Here is a 13,075-nt window from a genome sequence, read left to right as displayed (position 1 = left end):
TACTGGCGATACCGCGGACACCGAGCCCCCATACTCACGCTGTATCCTACCGTGGCTAGGAGTTTTAAGGTGAAGGGTAGAAACCACAAACGATGGCTGTCGGAGCCGTGGTCAAGCTCCGGCGGATGGGCTCCCTGTCTGTTTACCAGGCAGGGAGCTCCGGGACCTCTCTCGGCATCAGGGTAAAGCGAGCCAAGGAAGTACCCCCGTTCCCTGCTTTTTTTCCATGCTGCATGGTTCTTTCAAAATTTTCTAAACCCACTGATCGGCCCCCCAAAAGGGGCGGCACCGAAGCGAACTTTCCCCCATTGCCTGCCCTGTCGTTCCAAATACCTGACAACTTTCCCCGGTTCTTGATCATTGCATCCGAAGACAATACAAAGCCAGTGACATCTACGTCAGTTTTCTTAATAGCTAAGTGCATTGAACGTGTTGTGGGAAAACACTACAAAGCCAAGAAACTGACCTCTGGAGAGATCCTTGTAGAAGTAAACAACTCGGCACAATCAAAAAAGCTTCTTGAACAAACCCTCATTGGCGACCTGAAAGTCAAAGTCACTCCCCACCGAACGCTAAATACATCCCAAGGTGTGATGACCGAATCTGATCTCTGCAATGAAACTGACTGACATCCTCGAGGGCCTGCGCGACCAGGGCGTCATTGCAGTAAGGAGGATCACTATGCGTCGAGAAAATCAGGAAATCAAAACCAAACATGTTGTCCTCACCTTTGACCGCAGTACCTTACCCGAATTTGTGAATGCAGGTTTTCTTCTATGTACCGTCCGACCATATCCCAACCCGCATCGGTGCTTTAAGTGCCAACGTTATGGACACAGTACTAACAACTGCCGTGGGCGTTTAATGTGTGCAAAGTTTTCAGAGCACGACCACCCCAAAGAGAATTGCAACAGCACTTTGATTAAGTGTCCGAACTGCAGTGGCCCGCACACAGCGTACTCAAGGACGTGTGTGAAACATTCAAACTTGAGAAGAAAATACTCAATCTTATAGTCAGCGAGAACATCTCTTACCGAGAAGCGCGTAAAAGGCTCAGCGCCTTTGCTTCAGCGAAGTATGCCGACGCAGCTCGCCGGGGGGCGGAGCGGCGTCTTGTCAATGCGGCCACCCAGTACTGCGAAGCAGACTTGGTGCCGCACCAGCCCCCCAAGGTGCTGCCTAAGGCAGCCCAACCAGCTGACACAACACCTGTGGCACCCGCAAGTGTTGCGTCGGCCACGAACGCCAGGAGTGACGGCTCTGCCGTTGGTCCCCTTCTTCCGGCTACCGGACCTCAGGTGGCCATGGATGTAGATGTGGCGGGTCCTTCGACCGCCTCTGCGTCCAACACGCAACAAACGATGGCGGGAGGGAATCCTCCCTTCACTTCGAACATATTCCGTGTCGGAGGCCGCAAGGACTCCATCTCGTCGCTGTCCCAGCACTCAGACGAGGACATAGACATGACACCGTCTCGGCCAGCACCTAAGGCGGTGAAAGAACAGCGCTCCATGGCGGGGCGGGGAAAAAAGCCAGCAGCCCCCCGTGTCACTGGCCCAGATCATACCTGAGTGTGGTAGGTGATACATCCATCCCTAGTCTTCACCAGCCAAAATCTTCTTTAAACATTTATGGTAGCACAAATAGTTACGCAGTGGAACTGTAGAGGATTAATTAATAACCTAGATGATATATATGAAATCCTACACAAAACTCAAACAACTGTCCTGTGTTTACAAGAGACTCACTTGAACTCTAAGCATACCAACTTCCTAAACCAATACTCAGTATTTAGAAAAGACAGAGACAGCTGCTCGCACTGCTCTGGTGGTGTGGCAATAGTTATACAAAAAGCTGTCCCTTGTCAGTCTATTCATTTGCGCACCGGCCTAGAAGCGGTTGCTATTCGGGCAATTATCTTCAATAAGTTAACAATTTGCTCACTTTACATTCCCCCTGAATATCGTCTGTCCAGTTATGAATTTGAGTCCCTTATAGATCAACTGCCAGAACCGTTTTTACTAGTTGGTGACCTTAATGCGCACAGCCCACTATGGTGATCGGAACGCACAGATTCCCGGGGCCGGTTGATAGAAAACTTTCTCTTGTCATCCGGAGCTTGTCTCTTTAACAAAGAGCAGCCGACATACTACAATATAGCACACCACACATATTCACACATTGATCTTGCTATAGGCTCCCCCATTCTTTTTCCGTCCATCGAATGGGAAGTGGGTACGAATCCCTACGGGAGCGACCACTTCCCAGTCACCCTCAGATGTTTAGAAAAATGCCCCTACAGTTACACTTCACATGAAAAGTTTAAAGAAGCTGGTGCCGACTGGGCAACGTTTAAAGAGATGTCGAAACTTACTTAGACATCAATAACACACTTAGGTATTGATGAAGCGTGCTCCTTCATCACAACACATATACTTGATGCTGCTAGCATTTCTATTCCCCAGACCTCCGGTACCACACGTAATCTTCAGAGGCCCTGGTGGAATGACGATTGCAAGAAGGCTAGAAATGCTCAGAATAAGGCCTGGGGGGTCCTCCGCAGGTATCCTACTACAGAAAACCTAATTTCCTTCAAGCGCGCAAAAGCCATGGGACGGCGAATCCGACGTCAGGCAAAAACAGATAGTTGGAGGTCTTTTCTATCATCAATAAATTCCTACAGAGATGCGCGCAAAGTTTGGAACAGGATACGGAAACTGCAGGGGCAGAAAACATATGTCACACCTCTTGTCAGCTCCACTGAAGACCACACTTGAAGACCAAGCAAACACCCTGGGGCAGCACTTTGAACATATTTCCAGCTCCTCCCACTACACTGAAACATTCCTGCGATACAAAGAATCTATTGAAAGAAAGCCTATTCGTGACCACAAGAAATCTAATGATGGGTATAACTCTCCTTTTTCGCTGCAGGAACTTATGGTAGCCCTCAACACATGCCGTGCTTCGGCGCCAGGAGCTGATAAAATAACATACACAATGATTCAGCACCTGCACCTAGATACCCTCAATACTCTACTCTTCTTGTACAACAAGATATGGTGTGCTGGGTACTTCCCTCATGCTTGGAAAGAGGCAATTGTGTTGGCTATATTGAAAGAGGGGAAAGATGCCTCTTCTGTGACAAGCTATCGCCCTATTGCTTTGACAAGCTGCTTGAGCAAGCTCTTTGAAAAGATTATCAATAGACGGCTTATCTATTTCTTGGAATATCATGGTGTCCTTGATAGCTGCCAGGCAGGCTTTCGCTTGGGCAGGTCAACAACTGACAATTTTATAGCTCTTGAATCTTATGTTAAAGAAGCTTTTGCCCATAAACAACACTGTATATCTGTATTTTTTTGACATCGAAAAGGCCTATGACACCACTTGGCGGTATGGCATCCTGCATGACCTTAAATCTTTCGGCATTTGTGGAAACATGTTAAACACACTGGAAAGCTACTTATCAGATAGAACATTCGGGGTACGAGTTGGTGCAGCGTTATCCAGGACGCATACACAAGAAAATGGCGTTCCCCAGGGTGGAGTGCTTAGCTGCACACTTTTCATTGTAAAAATGAATACTTTAGGGTGAGCACTGCCACCCACCATTTTTTATTCAATCTATGTAGACGACGTTCACATTAGCTTCAGGTCATGCAACTCCTCTATCTGTGAACGGCAGATCCAAGTTGCTGTGAACAGACTAGCCAAGTGGGCAGACAAAAGTGGTTTTATCCTAAATCCGCAGAAAAGCACTTGTGTTCTCTTTTCCAGGAAGCGTGGGATTCATCTGCAACCAACCATACACCTTAAGGGAGTCGACATACCCGTAATAAGAGAACACAAGTTTCTTGGAGTAGTTTTAGATGATAAACTTACATTCATCCCACACATTAAACAACTTAAAATGAAATGCATGAAGACTATGAACATCTTAAAAGTCCTTTCCCGCCAGTCATACGGTGCAGATACAACATGCCTTTTACGTGTTTTTAACAGTCTTGTCAGGTCCCGTATAGACTACGGAAGTGTAGTGTATGGGTCTGCCTCAAAAACAGCTCTAAAAATGCTGGACGCAGTGCTGCACTTGGGGCTCCGCCTGGCGTCCGGGGCTTTCCGGACGAGTCCTATTGAAAGCCTCTATGCAGAAACGGATCAGTGGTGCTTAGAGCACCAGCGTACATACATGGCACTTTTGTACTGCTAAGGGCAACATCCTTAAATAGTCATCCGCTAAATGCTATTCTTGAAAACAAAGCGTCCGAAAGGCTGTTTTTGAGCCGTCCGTCGCTTCCTCTGCCTTTCTCTATCCGAGTGAAGGTGGATGCGGAGGAACTTGGGGTTATTTTATCAGAATCTTACAAAGCTGACTTCGTTGAGTTCATGCCGCCTTGGCAACTGCGCCCTGTCACCTGTGACATGTCGTTCAAGGAAATTTACAAAAAACATTCACCCGCAGAACTCATCCGACAACACTTCCTGCACTTGCAAAACAAATTCCCATACACTGCCTTTTACACAGATGCCTCCAAAACTGCCACTGCTGTGGCATGTGCTGCACACGGTCCCAACTTTGCCAGCACAAGGACACTAAACAGAAACACAAATATATTTACGGCTGAGGCACATGCTATATTAATTACGCTAGAACACATAATACAAACAAAGACACAACAATCCATTATATACACAGACTCATTGAGTGTTGTGACAGCACTGCATTATGGAAAACAAAGTAGGAACATTGTGCTGAACAGGTTAGTTAAAGAGACAATGGCAGCCTACGCTTTAAAACAGGTCATAGTCGTGTGTTGGGTGCCTGGACACAGTGGCATTCCTGGTAATGAACTCGCAGACCAGAGCGCCGCTGCGGCAGCACTTCGCTGCAGCGTCGACGTTCAGCAGCTTCCCTATCTTGACTGGAAACCATTCATTCGAAAGGCAATCCGACAACGCTGGCAGCAACACTGGGACACTCAGACAGACAACAAACTACACACTATAAAACCCCAATTAGGCAGCTGCTACACAGAAAACACAACAGAACAACGGAAGTATACATGTGCAGATTGCGAATAGGCCATACATACGCTACTCACTCGCACCTTCTGCAGGGCAAACCACCGCCACAATGCGACAGGTGCGGACATCGCCTATCTGTCAGCCATGTCTTAGTTGAGTGTGGGTACTTCCACAAGGCAAGGAAAAAGCACTTCCGGGAACTCTACACTCACATGATTCCTCTTCATCCCTCGATGTTTTTAGCTGATCAACCCTTAATTCCAAGTAAACGCCTTTTTGCTTACCTGGGAGACATTGGCTTTTTAAACCGCATATCATACCACGTGTAACCTCGGGGCCCCTCAGAGTGGGAGGACGCTATGAGTGTCTATTTATTTATTTTCTTTACATTCTTACCCTGCCATTCCCATTCCCCCAATTTTATTGTTGTTTTAAATGAGGGGCTGTATACACCCCCACACTAACCTCTTTTAAAATCGTCACATTTACAGCACCATTTTATTAAAACATCATTCAAAATGATCAACCATTGCGTTGGCGCTCTTTGGCCATCGTTGCCCTTGCGCCATAAAACAGATACATACAGTTTCTGCGCACCCGTCGACAGGCCTTGTCGATGGCGTTTTCAAGGCTGAAAGATTCGTGCATTTTACTTGCATTTTTCTTTTCTTGTATGTGTGCCACTGCAGGTCGATGGGGATCTCATTTCATGACCGCCTTTAGGCATAGCAGTGTGCAAACAAATGACGGAGCGGTTCTTTTGCCCTGACTTGAGCACTTGTTATACACAGGCACCTTAACGGCCGTTCCGAGAACAGCAGTTGGCCTTAAAGGCAGTTGGCCTTAAAGGCAGTTGGCCTTAAAGGCAGTTAGGCGGAGTTACATGGCAGCGTGAGCGCCGTTGGAAATCCAACGGCGATAACCCCGCCAATGGAGGTCACTGGTCTCCGTTCCGTCGGCAGATGGGCAAGATGGCTGCACCCAGCAACATGTCCCCACTGCAGGCGAGCGCGCTGCCACAAAAACGCTTCGTGGGGACACCGTCGCTGACGCATTTGCAAATTAAATTGCGGTAGGACAGTGGTGCTGCGGTTAGTTCAAGCGATGGATTGTGAATTAGGGCGCTTCACCACATTTGAACTAAAACAAGTGCAGCCATTTGTAGCGCCATGAATCGGATTGGATCGGTTAAATGTTATGCAGTACTGTTACAAAAAATGGCTGTGAGGAGTGAAAGAAATACACTGTGTAACATGCAGCGCAGAAAAGAATTAGGGGAGAAAATTTTTGAGTTCGTGAGGTAGCGTTTTAAGAGCAACGTGATGAATCATCCAACTGCCGTTTGCGTTAATGGCCGTTGCAAGTGCCCGCGGAGCAGGGGTACAAAAGCGACGGCTGATTTACCGTTGATTGTTGCTGCAACGGCGGTGCACCAGCGTCACAGGCAATTTTTAATTCGGAATTTAATGGGCTACCTTGTCATTAACGGAAGCGTTTTGGTTGCTTGCGGCAAATGTGTCGTGAAGGGGCAAGATTCAGCCTGGTGCTGCATGTTGGTTGCCAGAAATGGCTACCCGCTGCCTTTGTAAACAATAACGCTGCTATCAGTGTCTTGTCGTTTTAGACCCTTATGGTGGCAGCGCCGACGCTGCTAAATATTGATGCAAATTATGCAGTCAAAACCGTGGCACTACTGATGTTATTGGTCGGTGCTCCAACGATAGCCTTCCGATAGCGCTTATTTTACATAGCATGTTCGTAGTCGCGAGTAATTTTTAGTTTGTTCATAGTACATCTGCTGTTGTGTAAAAATGAGAGCTTGTTTTTTTTAATTTTTGTTGTGCAGGCCGCTGCACAAAGTTCAATGCAGACATTCTTCAGGAGACTTGACGAAAATGGGGGTGAAGTATCCATGTTCTGGGTTATTTTTATTTTTTATTATCGTTGAAGAGTGTGCTTTTAGTGATTATCTATCATGAATGCAGTATGCGTCTTAAAATTGCTTCAATCAACACCTGTTCCGAAAGCTGGTTTTGCTGCTCCGAAACGCATTTTTGCTGCTCCAAAAGCTGCTCCAAAGCGGCCTAAGCCGGTAGCATCACTGATAACGTTCATCTTAAGGGCACAAAAACACACGGACACAGAAGGCAAGGACAAGGACACAAAGACAAGGGCTCATTAGCGCTTGTCGTCTGTGTCCGTGTGTTTTTGTGCGCTTAAGATTAACGAGACTAGACGTTTAGAGGCGCTCAAGAAGCACCGAGCGACTCGCTTAGTGTAGTCGGAGCAGCCACGCCTATGCGCAACGTCTCGAGTCGCGGGAAGCCATCGAGTCAATGGTCCATGACGTCCACCTGTCACGCAAACGAGGAGCACCCGTCGTAGAAGCAGAACTTCAATATATCGTTCCTGGTTCACATCGGAGTTCTGCACTGAGGCCGTCAACTACGGCAAACAAACTTTCGGTAACATCGTGCAAAACACATTGAGTTAAGATAATTTCGCGGTAAACTTCGGAAAGGAAAATTTCGGAACATTTCATCGCATAGCCGCATGCACTGCAAAAGCGACAGAATCCTGACAACTTCATTTCGCGAGAGAAGCATCTTGAACGCGTCGAAAAACGTACAAATGCCATTGGAATTTATTTAAACTCGTTAGGAATTCGCAAGTACAGTAGCGTTTTTGCGTTCCAATTTTCTGTGCAACAACACAAATGCGGATGCCGCCACATACAATCAAATTGTCGCCACCGCGTTCTGCGGCGAAATTCAGTGTTCCCAATTGTTCCCTTTATAGGGTTCCCAGTGTTCCCTTTATAGCAATGTGCACAGTGAAATTGCAAATATACGCCGAAACACCAACGTAGAGAAAATTATGAATCCCGCTAATGCGCATTCGCCCTTGCTGAGGCTACAAAAATGGCGCGTCTTCTGTGGTTGGTCGCGAAAAAAAAAAACTGCATGTAATGCCGGGTTACAACTTCGATGACATGACGAAATGCGGCAGTGTTGTTATGAATGATATGGTCCTGCCTAACAATGAGCCCATTGTTAAGTTCGGGCTCCGCATGTAATTAGTGAAGGCCGCCGGTGGTCCATGTATTGGCGTCGCCTCCGCTGGTAGCTACGAACCTGTGTCTCTTTCATGGAGCCGCACGGACGCCTAGTTCGGAGCCGCGGAGAGCGTGTGTTGTGCCCGTCCTTTTGTGTGTCAAAGGACGGGGGTGCTTAGCCTGAGTACCTCTGTCGCGCCGGAGGTGGCTGGGTCATTCGGCATAACAAGCTGACGGGTGGCCAGATGATCGTATCTCTTAGTGTTGAAAGTGCGCGCGGTGTAAAGTTTGGAAAATCTTCGACTCCGGCGGCGGGCGCTCTTCGTCGACGGGTCGTTCGCCTCGACGATGGTCGCCTCGGCTGGCAGCGCCTCTCCCCGTAGTCTGTTGGTCGCGGGTTCGATTCCCGGCCGCGGCGGCCGCTTTTCTGATGGAGGCGAAAAGCAAAAAACGCCCGTGTGTACGAGATTTCGGCGCACGATAAAGATCCCCAGGTGGTCAAAATTAATCCGGAGCCCTCCACTACGGCGCGCCTCATCGCCTGCGTTGCGTCGGCGCGTTAAACCCCACAATCAATCAATCAATCAATCAAATCCCCGTAGTCTGTTCAGGTGGGCGGCGGCGCCCCTTTAGTCTGGGAGGGAATTAGCAACCCTCATTGTCCCGCCGCGCGCGCAGACGCACGACGTCGTGGGAGGCGTCGCGCGGAGGGAGGTCAGCCGCGCGGGGACCGCTCCGGGCCCTCGGCTTGGCTTTTGTGCAGATGCCGCCCGCTGAACGTAATGTGTGTCCACTTAGGTCACAGATGTCCTGTATTTGCTTGTCGGGTGCTATGGCGTTCGTGGGAAACGCACTATGAGTGTGTAAAAGAGAGTGTTAGGTCACGTGACCGCAGGTGGGGACATGTGTGTGATTGGCTGGTTCCTGTGGCCAATCAGTGGTTTGTAATAATCGTTTTGAAAGGTTTTTCTCTCTTTCTTGAACGCCCCCTTTTTGGAGGCGGGGTTTTTGCTATCAAAACCGGAGTGTTGGGTTTTGTCGGGGGTCGGTCGAGAGGGGATCTAGTTCAGTATAGACCTCGGCCGAACGGGCTGCTGCTGTCAGAGTGACGATGTAACCATCACCCTGACCTGATGTAAACTTGGAGTAATGTAAATAGTGTAACTAAACCTAATATCCAGCAAGGAAGGCAGTCCTCATCCCTCACCCGCTCCAAGCATCGGTCGTCGGTCATCGGAGCGAGTCGAGATCGTCCTCTCGGCTCGCGCATCAAAAGAACATCACTATTTCGTCTCCATCAGTTCGCCAAGAAGATGGAGAGGCGAAATTTAACTCCCATTAATAAAATTAACAAGCGTGGTATACTAAACTTGTCGCGCGCAGTGCACTGACAAGCGACGCTACTAAGATCGTCCCGTACTGTGCAAATTCAAAAAAACCCGGGCCACTTACACTAATGTGAAACCTGGTGAAGGGCGAAGCATGCAGTGCATAAGTATTCCTGGCGCCTTGGCATTTTTGCCAACGGAGATGAAACCTCTGGGGTGGTACAGGTATGCAGCTTTGCTGCAAACGTCTTTTGTCTTTGAAGCGCGAGGCGTAAACGAGTGACCCGGTGTTTTTTTTTCTGTACGCGTTACGTTCCAGCGCGAGGCGTAATTGAGTTTTACGGTGTTTTAGTACCGTGACTACATGACACGAGCGACGATTATGACGACGACGACGACAGGAGACGCCAACTGCCCCCGCCCCTAAAACTTTTCCACTGCAAAAGCGGGACCATTGAGTATTTTGCTATTACCGACCCGTGACCAGCTTCGATTTCAAACCTCTCAATACAAACACGAGAGCTAACGGACGCAAGCACGCAACTTCTTGTTACTTTGGAAACGCCGATAATGACGATAATGTGGCACCTCACAGTTACTCAGCACCAACGCGTGAACACGTTTCCCAGGTCAAACGAACGAAAATCTCCCTCGCTCTTTTCACTCGCTCACAACAATCTATCGGACATAAAAAGTGAGGAGCACTAGTATGGGAAGCCCTTTTCAGCAATCTAGTGCAGCGAACACGGCAGAAACTAGTGTTCATGCTAACCACAAAGCAAAATATGAAAATAAAACATCACAAGCAATTTCGCCTTCATTACTAGCTGGTTGACGACCGTGCACAGAAAGTGAAAAAACAAAAGGCGGGAGCCAGGGTCTAAATTTCAAATAAGGCATGCAATGTCACAGCCGTAATGGAAAATGACCGTCGATGACAACATATCAGCATGGACAGCGCGCATTTTACCTTCATGTAATATATATTTCAGAAACTTCACGCAACAGTACCGATTCGTGCTTCCCGATTCGAGCAGGCAAATGAAGAGTCAGACATAACGCACGATTCTTGTCAAACCGCACGAACGCATACGCCAACTTTAGCGGCAGCCAGACAACAAAACGAATCCAATCCACGCTGTGAAGGCGGTTGGAAAGCAGAGCTTTACGCGACACCCACAATTATTGCCCATGTGGCGTCACTTGAATTCCCACACGTGGCTCTATAAAGAGTGAAACCAGATATTCTGCCAGTTGTTACCTGAGATTCGCGCCAAAGAGCGCCCTCCCCCTCTCCTCCCCAGCCGTTACCGGGATTCGCGTGGATGGCGTCCCCAACGAACGTGCGTCGGCAGAATCAAAACGGAGAGGCCCTTCTTTCAAAGGGTGAGCAGGAGGGCTGCACGCGCGCTAATGCGTCTTCTCTCACAGCCTCCAGTCACTCTTGTTATAAGTGTTGCCTTCAAGGCGCCCTCTCCCTCCCCAGGCGTTGAATAAAAACCAGGCCCAAAGCAACTGTCACTAGAGCAGACGACAAATTCGTCACGCCGGTGCGCCCGCCATTGTGAGCAAGCACCTGCGCGGGGAACGCTGGGTAACAATTCACGGCGCCATCTGCACTGTGCTCCGTTAGTGAACCCCCCCCCCTTCTGCCGCCGCCGTGGTGGTGGGAGTTTTGTCCCGCGCGCCACAAAAGAACCGTTGGCTAGTAGAGCTAGAAAGCTTTGCTTTCTAGCTCTAAAATAGACGCAGTCGACGAGTAGATAATAAATACACGCAGTCGACGAGTCGTAATGATGACAGATAGTTGTCAGATCCTTGGGAAAGCGAGCTTATTCGTTCGCTGCACGTTGCGATAGGTACGCACATTGGCATACAGGAATCAATGCAACATACATACAACATTCCGCAATGCAAAAACTTAGTGCATTTTGCAATAAAACACGAGCAGTAAAGTTTTCAGGTGGGCCAAACAAGCAGCAGCAAATCGACGCTTCAAGTAAAGCACCGTAATTACCGTAGAGGGATGGATGACGCCAGGTCCGCGTAAAAGTGGAGTATCATAAAAACCGCCGCTGTAACGAGTAATGACAAATACTGATATCTTTGAGACGCCAATGCCTCGCAAGCGGGCCACGTCTTCCACAACACGCCTTTCGCCCATCCGATCCGTGCCGCCATTTTGATACGCGAATGCGTGAAAATCTCTGACGCCTTTTTTCCAACGAGTACGGGCGCTCACAATTTGCGCTGTAGAACATCCTATATACCGATAGCTGTAGCAAGCAAGCCAGTGATGTAACACCAGCAACCATGACCCCATACTGCGGTGCTTCCTCGTGCTTCTATTTCAGCTCGCAGCGATAGTTAAATGCATCCACTTTGTTGAAACAACGTTAGCAGCACCAATTCCGACACAAAACGCTCCGAGCCCTAAACAGCACTCGTCGCGCGAGTATGCACAGCATGCCCTCCATGTGGCATGACACGGAAACGTATCAGTGCGTTACAGCATCAGAAGTCCATCCAAACCCTATTCCTAAATCAACACGTCACCGAAACGTCAATTCCATGGTTGCTAAATGCAGTCGCGCTATAGAAGAGGCTGAGCATACGAGTGGATAGCTCCAGCGGCCACCACCACAGCGAGCGGCTCCTACAAAGAATAGCCAACACGAGCGGTAATGCACTCGCGAGTGGCGAGCGGGGCTCACTACTTGCGAGTAGTGAGTGCACTCGCACTCGTAAGTGGTGAGAGCACTCGCACTCGTGAGTGGTGAGAGCACTCGCACTCGTGAGTGGTGAGTGGGGCTCACCGCGAGTGGAACTCGCACTCGCGAGTGGTGAGCGGGGCTCGTCGCGAGTAGAACTCGCACTCGCACTCGCGAGTGGTGAGCGGGGCTCGCCGCGAGTGGCACTCGCACTCGCGAGTGGCGAGTGGGGCTCACCGCGAGTGGCACTCGCACTCATGAGTGGTGAGCGGGGCTCGCCGCGAGTGGAACTCGCACTCGCGAATGGCGAGTGGTTCTCGACGCGAGTGGCACTCGCACTCGCGTGTGGCGAGTGGGGTTAGCCGCGAGTGGCACTCGCACTCGCGAGTGGCGAGTGGGGCTCACCGCGAGTGGCACTCGCACTCGTGAGGGGTGAGCGGGGCTCGCCGCGAGTGGCACTCGCACTCACTCGCACTCGCACTCACCAGCCCACAACGATTGCGAGGCTCACTCACCACTCACTCATGAGTGGTGAGTGGGGGTGTGTGAGTGCACTCGTGAGTGAGTTTGCCGACCTATGGGTATGCCTGTGGGCAATGAACCTATCACGGCCATTGCGAAGCACCAAGTTGCCTCGCAAATGAGGAGCACAAACGTTTATGTATCAGGAAAATAATATCTTTTACACATGGTAATTCCGAAAGGCCTTGCGTTCTTTTTGGTTTCAGAGTTCTTTTCTTGGCTTGAAATTTCCGGCACCTTTCTTTAATGCAATGCCACCATTTTGGTGAGAGCCACATTTTCTTACTTTGGCCAGCTTTGAGGGAAATTCCTGAATCTGGTGTCTCTTTCGTGAAGACCCCTCCACCCCCCTCTCCCCGAATTTTCCAGTTTATACTCGCTTGCGTGAAAGTTGATGCCCAGCAGAGGGAAGGGGCGGCGGGGTAAAGCGA

Source organism: Haemaphysalis longicornis, unplaced genomic scaffold, assembly GCF_048455015.1.
Source record: "Haemaphysalis longicornis isolate Haplotype H1 unplaced genomic scaffold, Haemaphysalis longicornis Haplotype H1 scaffold_5, whole genome shotgun sequence".
In the NCBI taxonomy this organism is placed as follows: domain Eukaryota; kingdom Metazoa; phylum Arthropoda; class Arachnida; order Ixodida; family Ixodidae; genus Haemaphysalis; species Haemaphysalis longicornis.
Note: the sequence above shows the minus strand (reverse complement) of the source record.